Source organism: Lytechinus pictus, chromosome 9 (genome assembly GCF_037042905.1).
Source record: "Lytechinus pictus isolate F3 Inbred chromosome 9, Lp3.0, whole genome shotgun sequence".
Lineage (NCBI taxonomy): Eukaryota > Metazoa > Echinodermata > Echinoidea > Temnopleuroida > Toxopneustidae > Lytechinus > Lytechinus pictus.
The window spans coordinates 26,441,358-26,450,382 of NC_087253.1; the positions used below are offsets into that span (position 1 = coordinate 26,441,358).

General features: G+C 46.8%; 1 long non-coding RNA gene across 1 annotated transcript; it reads right to left on the reverse strand.

The window, feature by feature from the left end:
* Positions 1-1,343: 1,343 nt before the first annotated feature.
* LOC129268620 (uncharacterized) lies at positions 1,344-5,241 on the reverse strand. The gene is made up of 4 exons (XR_010294609.1): positions 4,602-5,241; positions 4,069-4,310; positions 3,472-3,679; positions 1,344-2,915 (listed from the first exon to the last, which is right to left on the reverse strand). It is a non-coding gene; the product is annotated as an uncharacterized LOC129268620 (long non-coding RNA).
* Between the last annotated feature and the right edge of the window lie 3,784 nt (positions 5,242-9,025).

The following is a 9,025-nucleotide window of genomic DNA, read 5'->3' on the forward strand; positions in this document are numbered from 1 at the left end:
TGCTATTTTATTTCACTTTTCTCTTTCGTCTTCATTTTTCCTTTTTCTTTCTTTCATCATTTCCACTTTATTGTTTGTATTCTTTTTTATTTCTTTCATTCATTCTTTCGTGTTTGTTTTCCTTTTATCCCCCTTTTTTTTAATTCATTTTATTTTTTCCTTTTTTCTTTCTTCCCTCAATTTTTGAATCTTTTTCTTTATTCGTTATATTAATGTTTGTTTTTTTTCGTTTTCTTTTTTTATTCATTTTTCATTTTTTCCTGCATTTTTAGTTTCCCTTTTCATTCTTTTTTTTTCTATTTATCTTTATTTAGTCTTTATTTTTTGCTTTTATTTTCCTTTCATCTGTTCTTTTTCTTTCTTTCTTTCTCTCTTTATTTCTCTGTTCCATTTTCCTTTGTTCTCTCTTCCTTCACCTTTATTTTTTTATTCCTTCCTTTTCTCTTTCTTTCTTACTTTCTTCATTCGTTTTTTGTTCTTTTTCAGTTCTTTATTCCTTCATTTCATCCTTTTTAATCGTTTTATTTTGTCCTTTCATTTCCTTTTTTTTTCTTTATTTTTCCTTTCTTTTTTTCTTCCTCACTTTATCATTGATAATCGTTTTATTTCTTTTTCTTTCTTTTAATAATTTTTTTTCTTTTAATTTTTCTATTTTGTTTTGATTTCTTTTTGCTTGCTTTCTTTCGTTTACTCTTTCTTTCTTTTATTATCTTAGGTTTTGTTCTTTTCATTATTTTTATTTCTGCTTCATTCTGAACCTTTTCTGACTTCTTACTTATATCTTTCTTCCCGTTTTACTCTCATTATTCGTACCTGCTTTATTTACTTTTTGTCTTTACTCTCTTTCATTATTTTGTGCACGTGTCTCGAAATTTCAATCAGTTATTGCGTATAAAATGCCTATTTTGCGCAATGCACCAGTAACATCTTAAAAAATGGGCGTGTTGAAGATAAGGAGGCAGTCCTTACAGAGATAAGAACGCGTTAAGAAGATTTTCAGAATACCGATTTTCAATGATTTTAGCGTCTTATCTCAGCGAGATAAGATAAAAGATAAGAACAAAAATAAGAACGTTTTCAGAATACCGCCCCAGAGTTTCAGGTTTACAGGGGGAAAACCCAAAGAGATTACCTGATTTCTTCCCTAGTCTAAAAATTCCATGATTATTTGAACCCAATTCTAGAGTGAGACATATACAATATATACACTATATCTTGTTGCAACATATAACAATCTTCTATAAAACTTATTACACAGGCATGAAATTTTAAAAATTAGTTCCGATATGGCAAAAAATTTTATTGATAATTGTTTAAAATGTCTAAAGGGAAATTGTCACCCAAAATTTGCCTGCTTCAAGCAACAATCGTGCGACCCGCACAAATTTACAATATGATTAACATTTTATTCATAGCAGAGAGGTACAAATTTCTGCTTATTGAAATACATAACAATCTTCTATAAAAACTTATTACACAGGCATGAAATGGCCTCCCTTCTCCCCATACAGCCATCCTTTCCCAACCTTATGAAGAAAGAGATTGATTCAAGGTAAGTATACATCACTGAATCACAGCACACTATTTTAAAGTTGCCAATTTCAACGCTGGATTAAAATGGAATATGTAGACTTGAAGGTCTGCTTGTCTACTTTTATTCATAGCAGAGAGGTACAAATTTTTCCTTATTGAAATATACAACTCTTCTATAAAACTTACTACGCAGGCATGAAATGGCCTCCCTTCTCCCCACACAGCCATCCTTTCCCAGCCTTATGAAGAAAGAGATTAAATAATTTTGATTCACAAATACACCTTCCAAGGAAACAGTTATTTCCTTGGATTTTACCAGAGCTATTACAAATCCACAATATGATAGTAAATGGTAAGATTTCCCCAATTTTCACAATGCTTTAATTTGTGAGCTGATAACTGATAACAATTTGGCAGCTCTGTACTGGGCTTAGTTTATAAAATATTTAAGTTATCATTCTAAATAAAACATCCCATTTCGGGCTGCAAGAGGGCATCATCTGTGGCTCCTCAATTACACGGATGGATCCTTTCTTCCGTCACAGACTGGATGGCTTGTACACGAAACCCTCATGCAATTGAATTTATTTGGTCATATCCGGTTAATTCTAGAGCTTCTGGAAAATTGTTCATGTTTCCATTCTAGATGTTAGGAAAAATCTTGCGACCTACAATTACATTTTTCTGACCCACTGAGATGTCCATCACTACCCAGTAGGGCAGGCAGGTGCCCTTAAGCTGCTCCGTTCACCAACAATTTAAGGGAATGACCCGGTTGGCACACAACTTACAGGAGCTCTAGCACCCTACAAGGGTAGCAAATGGGAAAAGTGGGTGATTAAACGTTGAAATTGAAGTTGAAGGTGTAGAGTCTCTAGCACGGGACGATTTCACAGATGCTCTTGTTGTTGTCATGATCTCTCCTCTGAAACTATATTGAACTAGCAGGGCTGTCCTTGAGTTATTGGTAAAAATGCGGATATGGGGGGGGGGGCAACCGCAGTCACTTATGACAACGACCTCTCATCCACTCTAGTGCTCCATTAAGTTGTCTTATCTCTTTTTAGTGTCAAAACTGTTCTTCTGTTTCTTCAGATGTTGAGGGACAATACAATGCACCCCACAAACTCTCATGGTTGTCTTTTGTGATGACCTGGCCACATCTCTTGCAATGTCTCTCGGACGATTTCCTCATCTTCGGTGGCGCACTACCTGCTGTGTCCGGTGGCATGGAAATCGTATGCGGGCACGAAGAAGCACTCTCAAAAACTGCTCGAGTTCTTTGTGGAAGCAGTGCTGAAGTTGAAGCCAGCGGTGCATCTGGCAGATGCAGCCCTTGTTCCAACATCCTGGTGTTGTCACTGCGTACCTTGTTGTTGTGCCTGAAATTAGAATAAAATAAATTTAAAAACTTCATGACCATCAAATGAGAAATATTATGCCAGTACCTTTGTTGTTACTCCTGGTGTATTTGTGTGGGCTAAGAATTCATGTTTAATATGTAGTTGAATCTTGGTTCAATGTTAAATGATCACAATACCATGGACAACTCTTACATTATATTTAATAGAAAAAAATGCAAGTTCTTGAAATAAATCAAGAAAAAGGTGACATAACTATCCCCAGACAATCTGCAACATTACACAATAATTATCCTGATCCAGAATTATGAATCATCGTTATGGCTGGGAAATACTAGAAACACTCAAGAGAAAGGACCCTCGATAACTTCAGCACAACTACATTGTATTAGAAATTGCAAGAGATGAATCATTTAACATTCCATTGAGATAAACTCCTGTATGTAACCATGTTAGCATGAAAGTAAATAGTGTAAATGAATGCAGTTCTAATGTAATAACCAGACTAAGCAGATACGACGTTTCTAGAGCCTCTTATAGTTTATAAAGCTGAAACTCTACAACCATCTACACTCACCATGTCTGCATAGTCCAGTTATTATGGAATGGCAGTTGGATTTTGGTTTCTGCCATGACAGTGCCATTTTGTAGAATCGTGGTCTGGATCTTCTACTCCATCTGGTCACATTCCGGCCTTACTGCTTGGTGGAGCTTGGAAACCTGCCTTAACATACCTATTTCAGTCTGGCTTAGCAGCAGGTATGGAGTCTGGTGCTCTGATACTACTGTAGAATCAAAGAAGAAATAGCAAGTTATTGAAAGCATGTACAATAAGCTGACATGCATATCAATGATAGATATGTAAGGCTAAGTAATCAAATGGTTGTCATAATAATTTATATTATTCTTCCAGAATTTAATTACAGGCTTGTTCAAAACTGGCTGTCAAAAGACCAATAATTTATTACAGAATCCTTTTTAAAGTCTAAATGAGTACCTCCATTCCTTCCTTCCTCCCACCAAAATAAACTACAATGTATTATTTTCTCCTTTCTTTAAAAATTGTATGCAGCAATTAGAATCGGATTTACTGTGGGTTGCTGGGGCATTATAAGTTCATCTTTGTCCAAATTTTGTTTCTACTTTCATTAAACGGAGTAAACAAAATACTGACCATTCCAAAGACTGTACACCAGGATGTTTGAGAGTGTTGGGAGCTAAAAATTTGTTGCACTGGCCAGGACTGTACCGCTCTTGAAATCCAGTACGCCGCTTGTCATGGGTCGACAGTGCATCCCACAATTGAACAATGTGTCAGACTGTTGAGACGCGAGCGTAAGATTCCCATCCACTAATGAAAACGGGTATGCCGCAAGGTTCTGGATGACAGCAAATCCTGGCAGGTTGTACCGACTCCTGCAAAAAAAAAGAACCACACATTGTGACTTTTGCTTCCGGGTGCAAATGCATTAACGGAGGCCAATTAAAAAATTAAGCAATACATCATAGGTTGAAGTCACTGCAGATAAATAATGTTGTCTTCCATACCATGTCATGACCTGCATTTCTGAAAATGGTCACCAAGTATACAAAGCCACAGGGTTTTATTTGCTGATGTGGGCTTTACTGATAACTGTATGAAATCTATGGTCTGCCTGAGGTTTATGACTACAAAGAAAAGCAATGTTTGAAAATACATTCACTTACATCGATGGTGTCAACGTTGGTGTTGGAGGAGTTCGACAGGCCAACAGCGTCAACTGCAGGTTTAACTCTGGGGATGCAGTCCGAATCGGTCAGGTCAGTCTGAAAATGGTCACCAAGTATACAAAGCCACACGGTCAGGTCAGTCCGAGTTGGTCAGGTCAGTCGGTCAGGTCAGTCAGTCGGTCTGGTCAGTCGGTCAGGTCAGTCGGTCTGGTCAGTCGGTCAGGTCCGTCGGTCAGGTGCGTCGGTAAGGTCAGTCAGTCGGTCAGGTCAGTCAGTCGGTCAGGTCAGTCAGTCGGTCATGTCAGTCAGTCGGTCAGGTCAGTCGGTCAGGTCAGTCAGTCGGTCAGGTCAGTCAGTCGGTCAGGTCAGTCAGTCGGTCAGGTCAGTCGGTCAGGTAAGTCAGTCGGTCAGGTCAGTCAGTCGGTCAGGTCAGTCGGTCAGGTCAGTCAGTCGGTCAGGTCGGTCAGGTCAGTCAGTCGGTCAGGTCAGTCAGTCGGTCAGGTCAGTCGGTCAGGTCAGTCGGTCAGGTCAGTCAGTCGGTCAGGTCAGTCAGTCGGTCAGGTCAGTCAGTCGGTCAGGTCAGTCAGTCGGTCATGTCAGTCAGTCGGTCAGGTCGGTCAGGTCAGTCAGTCAGGTCAGTCAGTCGGTCAGGTCAGTCAGGTCAGTCAGTCAGTCAGTCAGGTCAGTCAGTCGGTCAGGTCAGTCGGTCAGGTCAGTCGGTCAGGTCAGTCAGTCGGTCAGGTCAGTCAGTCGGTCAGGTCAGTCAGTCGGTCAGGTCAGTCAGTCGGTCAGGTCAGTCAGTCGGTCAGGTCAGTCAGTCGGTCGGTCAGGTCAGGTCAGTCGGTCAGGTCAGTCAGTCGGTCAGGTCAGTCAGTCGGTCAGGTCAGTCAGTCGGTCAGGTCAGTCAGTCGGTCGGTCAGGTGGTCAGGTCAGTCGGTCAGGTCAGTCGGTCAGGTCAGTCGGTCTGGTCAGTCAGTCGGTCAGGTCAGTCAGTCGGTCAGGTCAGTCAGTCGGTCATGTCAGTCAGTCGGTCAGGTCGGTCAGGTCAGTCGGTCAGGTCAGTCGGTCAGGTCAGTCGGTCAGGTCAGTCAGTCGGTCAGGTCAGTCAGTCGGTCAGGTCAGTCAGTCGGTCGGTCAGGTGGTCAGGTCAGTCGGTCAGGTCAGTCAGTCGGTCAGGTCAGTCAGTCGGTCATGTCAGTCAGTCGGTCAGGTCAGTCGGTCAGGTCAGTCGGTCAGGTCAGTCGGTCAGGTCAGTCAGTCGGTCAGATCGGTCAGGTCAGTCAGTCGGTCAGGTCAGTCGGTCAGGTCAGTCGGTCAGGTCAGTCGGTCAGGTCAGTTGGTCAGGTCAGTCAGTCGGTCAGGTCAGTCAGTCAGGTCAGTCAGTCGGTCAGGTCAGTCGGTCAGGTCAGTCGGTCGGTCAGGTCAGTCAGTCGGTCAGGTCAGTCAGTCGGTCAGGTCAGTCAGTCGGTCAGGTCAGTCAGTCGGTCATGTCAGTCAGTCGGTCAGGTCAGTCAGTCGGTCATGTCAGTCGGTCATGTCAGTCAGTCGGTCATATCAGTCAGTCGGTCAGTCGGTCAGGTCAGTCAGTCGGTCAGGTCAGTCAGGTCAGTCGGTCAGGTCAGTCAGTCGGTCAGGTCAGTCAGTCGGTCAGATCAGTCAGTCGGTCATGTCAGTCAGTCGGTCATGTCAGTCAGTCGGTCAGTCGGTCAGGTCAGTCAGTCGGTCAGGTCAGTCAGGTCAGTCAGTCAGTCAGGTCAGTCAGTCGGTCAGGTCAGTCGGTCAGGTCAGTCAGTCGGTCAGGTCAGTCAGTCGGTCAGGTCAGTCAGTCGGTCAGTCAGTCGGTCAGGTCAGTCAGTCGGTCGGTCAGGTCAGTCAGTCGGTCAGGTCAGTCAGTCGGTCAGGTCAGTCGGTCAGGTCAGTCGGTCAGGTCAGTCGGTCAGGTCAGTCAGTCGGTCAGGTCAGTCAGTCGGTCAGGTCAGTCAGTCGGTCAGGTCAGTCAGTCGGTCAGGTCAGTCAGTCGGTCAGGTCAGTCGGTCAGGTCAGTCAGTCGGTCAGGTCAGTCAGTCGGTCAGGTCAGTCAGTCGGTCAGTCAGTCGGTCAGGTCAGTCAGTCGGTCGGTCAGGTCAGTCGGTCGGTCAGGTCAGTCAGTCGGTCAGGTCAGTCAGTCGGTCATGTCAGTCGGTCATGTCAGTCAGTCGGTCATGTCAGTCAGTCGGTCAGGTCAGTCAGTCGGTCAGGTCAGTCAGTCGGTCATGTCAGTCAGTCGGTCAGGTCAGTCAGTCGGTCATGTCAGTCGGTCATGTCAGTCAGTCGGTCATGTCAGTCAGTCGGTCAGTCGGTCAGGTCAGTCAGTCGGTCAGGTCAGTCAGGTCAGTCGGTCAGGTCAGTCAGTCGGTCAGGTCAGTCAGTCGGTCAGATCAGTCAGTCGGTCATGTCAGTCAGTCGGTCATGTCAGTCAGTCGGTCAGTCGGTCAGGTCAGTCAGTCGGTCAGGTCAGTCAGGTCAGTCAGTCAGTCAGGTCAGTCAGTCGGTCAGGTCAGTCGGTCAGGTCAGTCAGTCGGTCAGGTCAGTCAGTCAGTCAGGTCAGTCAGTCGGTCAGTCAGTCGGTCAGGTCAGTCAGTCGGTCGGTCAGGTCAGTCAGTCGGTCAGGTCAGTCAGTCGGTCAGGTCAGTCGGTCAGGTCAGTCGGTCAGGTCAGTCGGTCAGGTCAGTCAGTCGGTCAGGTCAGTCAGTCGGTCAGGTCAGTCAGTCGGTCAGGTCAGTCAGTCGGTCAGGTCAGTCAGTCGGTCAGGTCAGTCAGTCGGTCAGGTCAGTCAGTCGGTCGGTCAGGTGGTCAGGTCAGTCGGTCAGGTCAGTCAGTCGGTCAGGTCAGTCGGTCAGGTCAGTCAGTCGGTCAGGTCAGTCAGTCGGTCAGGTCAGTCAGTCGGTCAGGTCAGTCAGTCGGTCAGTCGGTCAGGTCAGTCAGTCGGTCAGGTCAGTCAGTCGGTCGGTCAGGTGGTCAGGTCAGTCGGTCAGGTCAGTCAGTTGGTCAGGTCAGTCAGTCGGTCATGTCAGTCAGTCGGTCAGGTCAGTCGGTCAGGTCAGTCGGTCAGGTCAGTCGGTCAGGTCAGTCGGTCAGGTCAGTCAGTCGGTCAGATCGGTCAGGTCAGTCAGTCGGTCAGGTCAGTCGGTCAGGTCAGTCGGTCAGGTCAGTCGGTCAGGTCAGTTGGTCAGGTCAGTCAGTCGGTCAGGTCAGTCAGTCAGGTCAGTCAGTCGGTCAGGTCAGTCGGTCAGGTCAGTCGGTCGGTCAGGTCAGTCAGTCGGTCAGGTCAGTCAGTCGGTCAGGTCAGTCAGTCGGTCAGGTCAGTCAGTCGGTCATGTCAGTCAGTCGGTCAGGTCAGTCAGTCGGTCATGTCAGTCGGTCATGTCAGTCAGTCGGTCATATCAGTCAGTCGGTCAGTCGGTCAGGTCAGTCAGTCGGTCAGGTCAGTCAGGTCAGTCGGTCAGGTCAGTCAGTCGGTCAGGTCAGTCAGTCGGTCAGATCAGTCAGTCGGTCATGTCAGTCAGTCGGTCATGTCAGTCAGTCGGTCAGTCGGTCAGGTCAGTCAGTCGGTCAGGTCAGTCAGGTCAGTCAGTCAGTCAGGTCAGTCAGTCGGTCAGGTCAGTCGGTCAGGTCAGTCAGTCGGTCAGGTCAGTCAGTCGGTCAGGTCAGTCAGTCGGTCAGTCAGTCGGTCAGGTCAGTCAGTCGGTCGGTCAGGTCAGTCAGTCGGTCAGGTCAGTCAGTCGGTCAGGTCAGTCGGTCAGGTCAGTCGGTCAGGTCAGTCGGTCAGGTCAGTCAGTCGGTCAGGTCAGTCAGTCGGTCAGGTCAGTCAGTCGGTCAGGTCAGTCAGTCGGTCAGGTCAGTCAGTCGGTCAGGTCAGTCAGTCGGTCAGGTCAGTCGGTCAGGTCAGTCAGTCGGTCAGGTCAGTCAGTCGGTCAGGTCAGTCAGTCGGTCAGTCAGTCGGTCAGGTCAGTCAGTCGGTCGGTCAGGTCAGTCGGTCGGTCATTTCAGTCAGTCGGTCAGGTCAGTCAGTCGGTCATGTCAGTCGGTCATGTCAGTCAGTCGGTCATGTCAGTCAGTCGGTCAGGTCAGTCAGTCGGTCAGGTCAGTCAGTCGGTCATGTCAGTCAGTCGGTCAGGTCAGTCAGTCGGTCATGTCAGTCGGTCATGTCAGTCAGTCGGTCATGTCAGTCAGTCGGTCAGTCGGTCAGGTCAGTCAGTCGGTCAGGTCAGTCAGGTCAGTCGGTCAGGTCAGTCAGTCGGTCAGGTCAGTCAGTCGGTCAGGTCAGTCAGTCGGTCAGGTCAGTCAGTCGGTCAGGTCAGTCAGTCGGTCGGTCAGGTGGTCAGGTCAGTCGGTCAGGTCAGTCAGTCGGTCAGGTCAGTCGGTCAGGTCAGTCAGTCGGT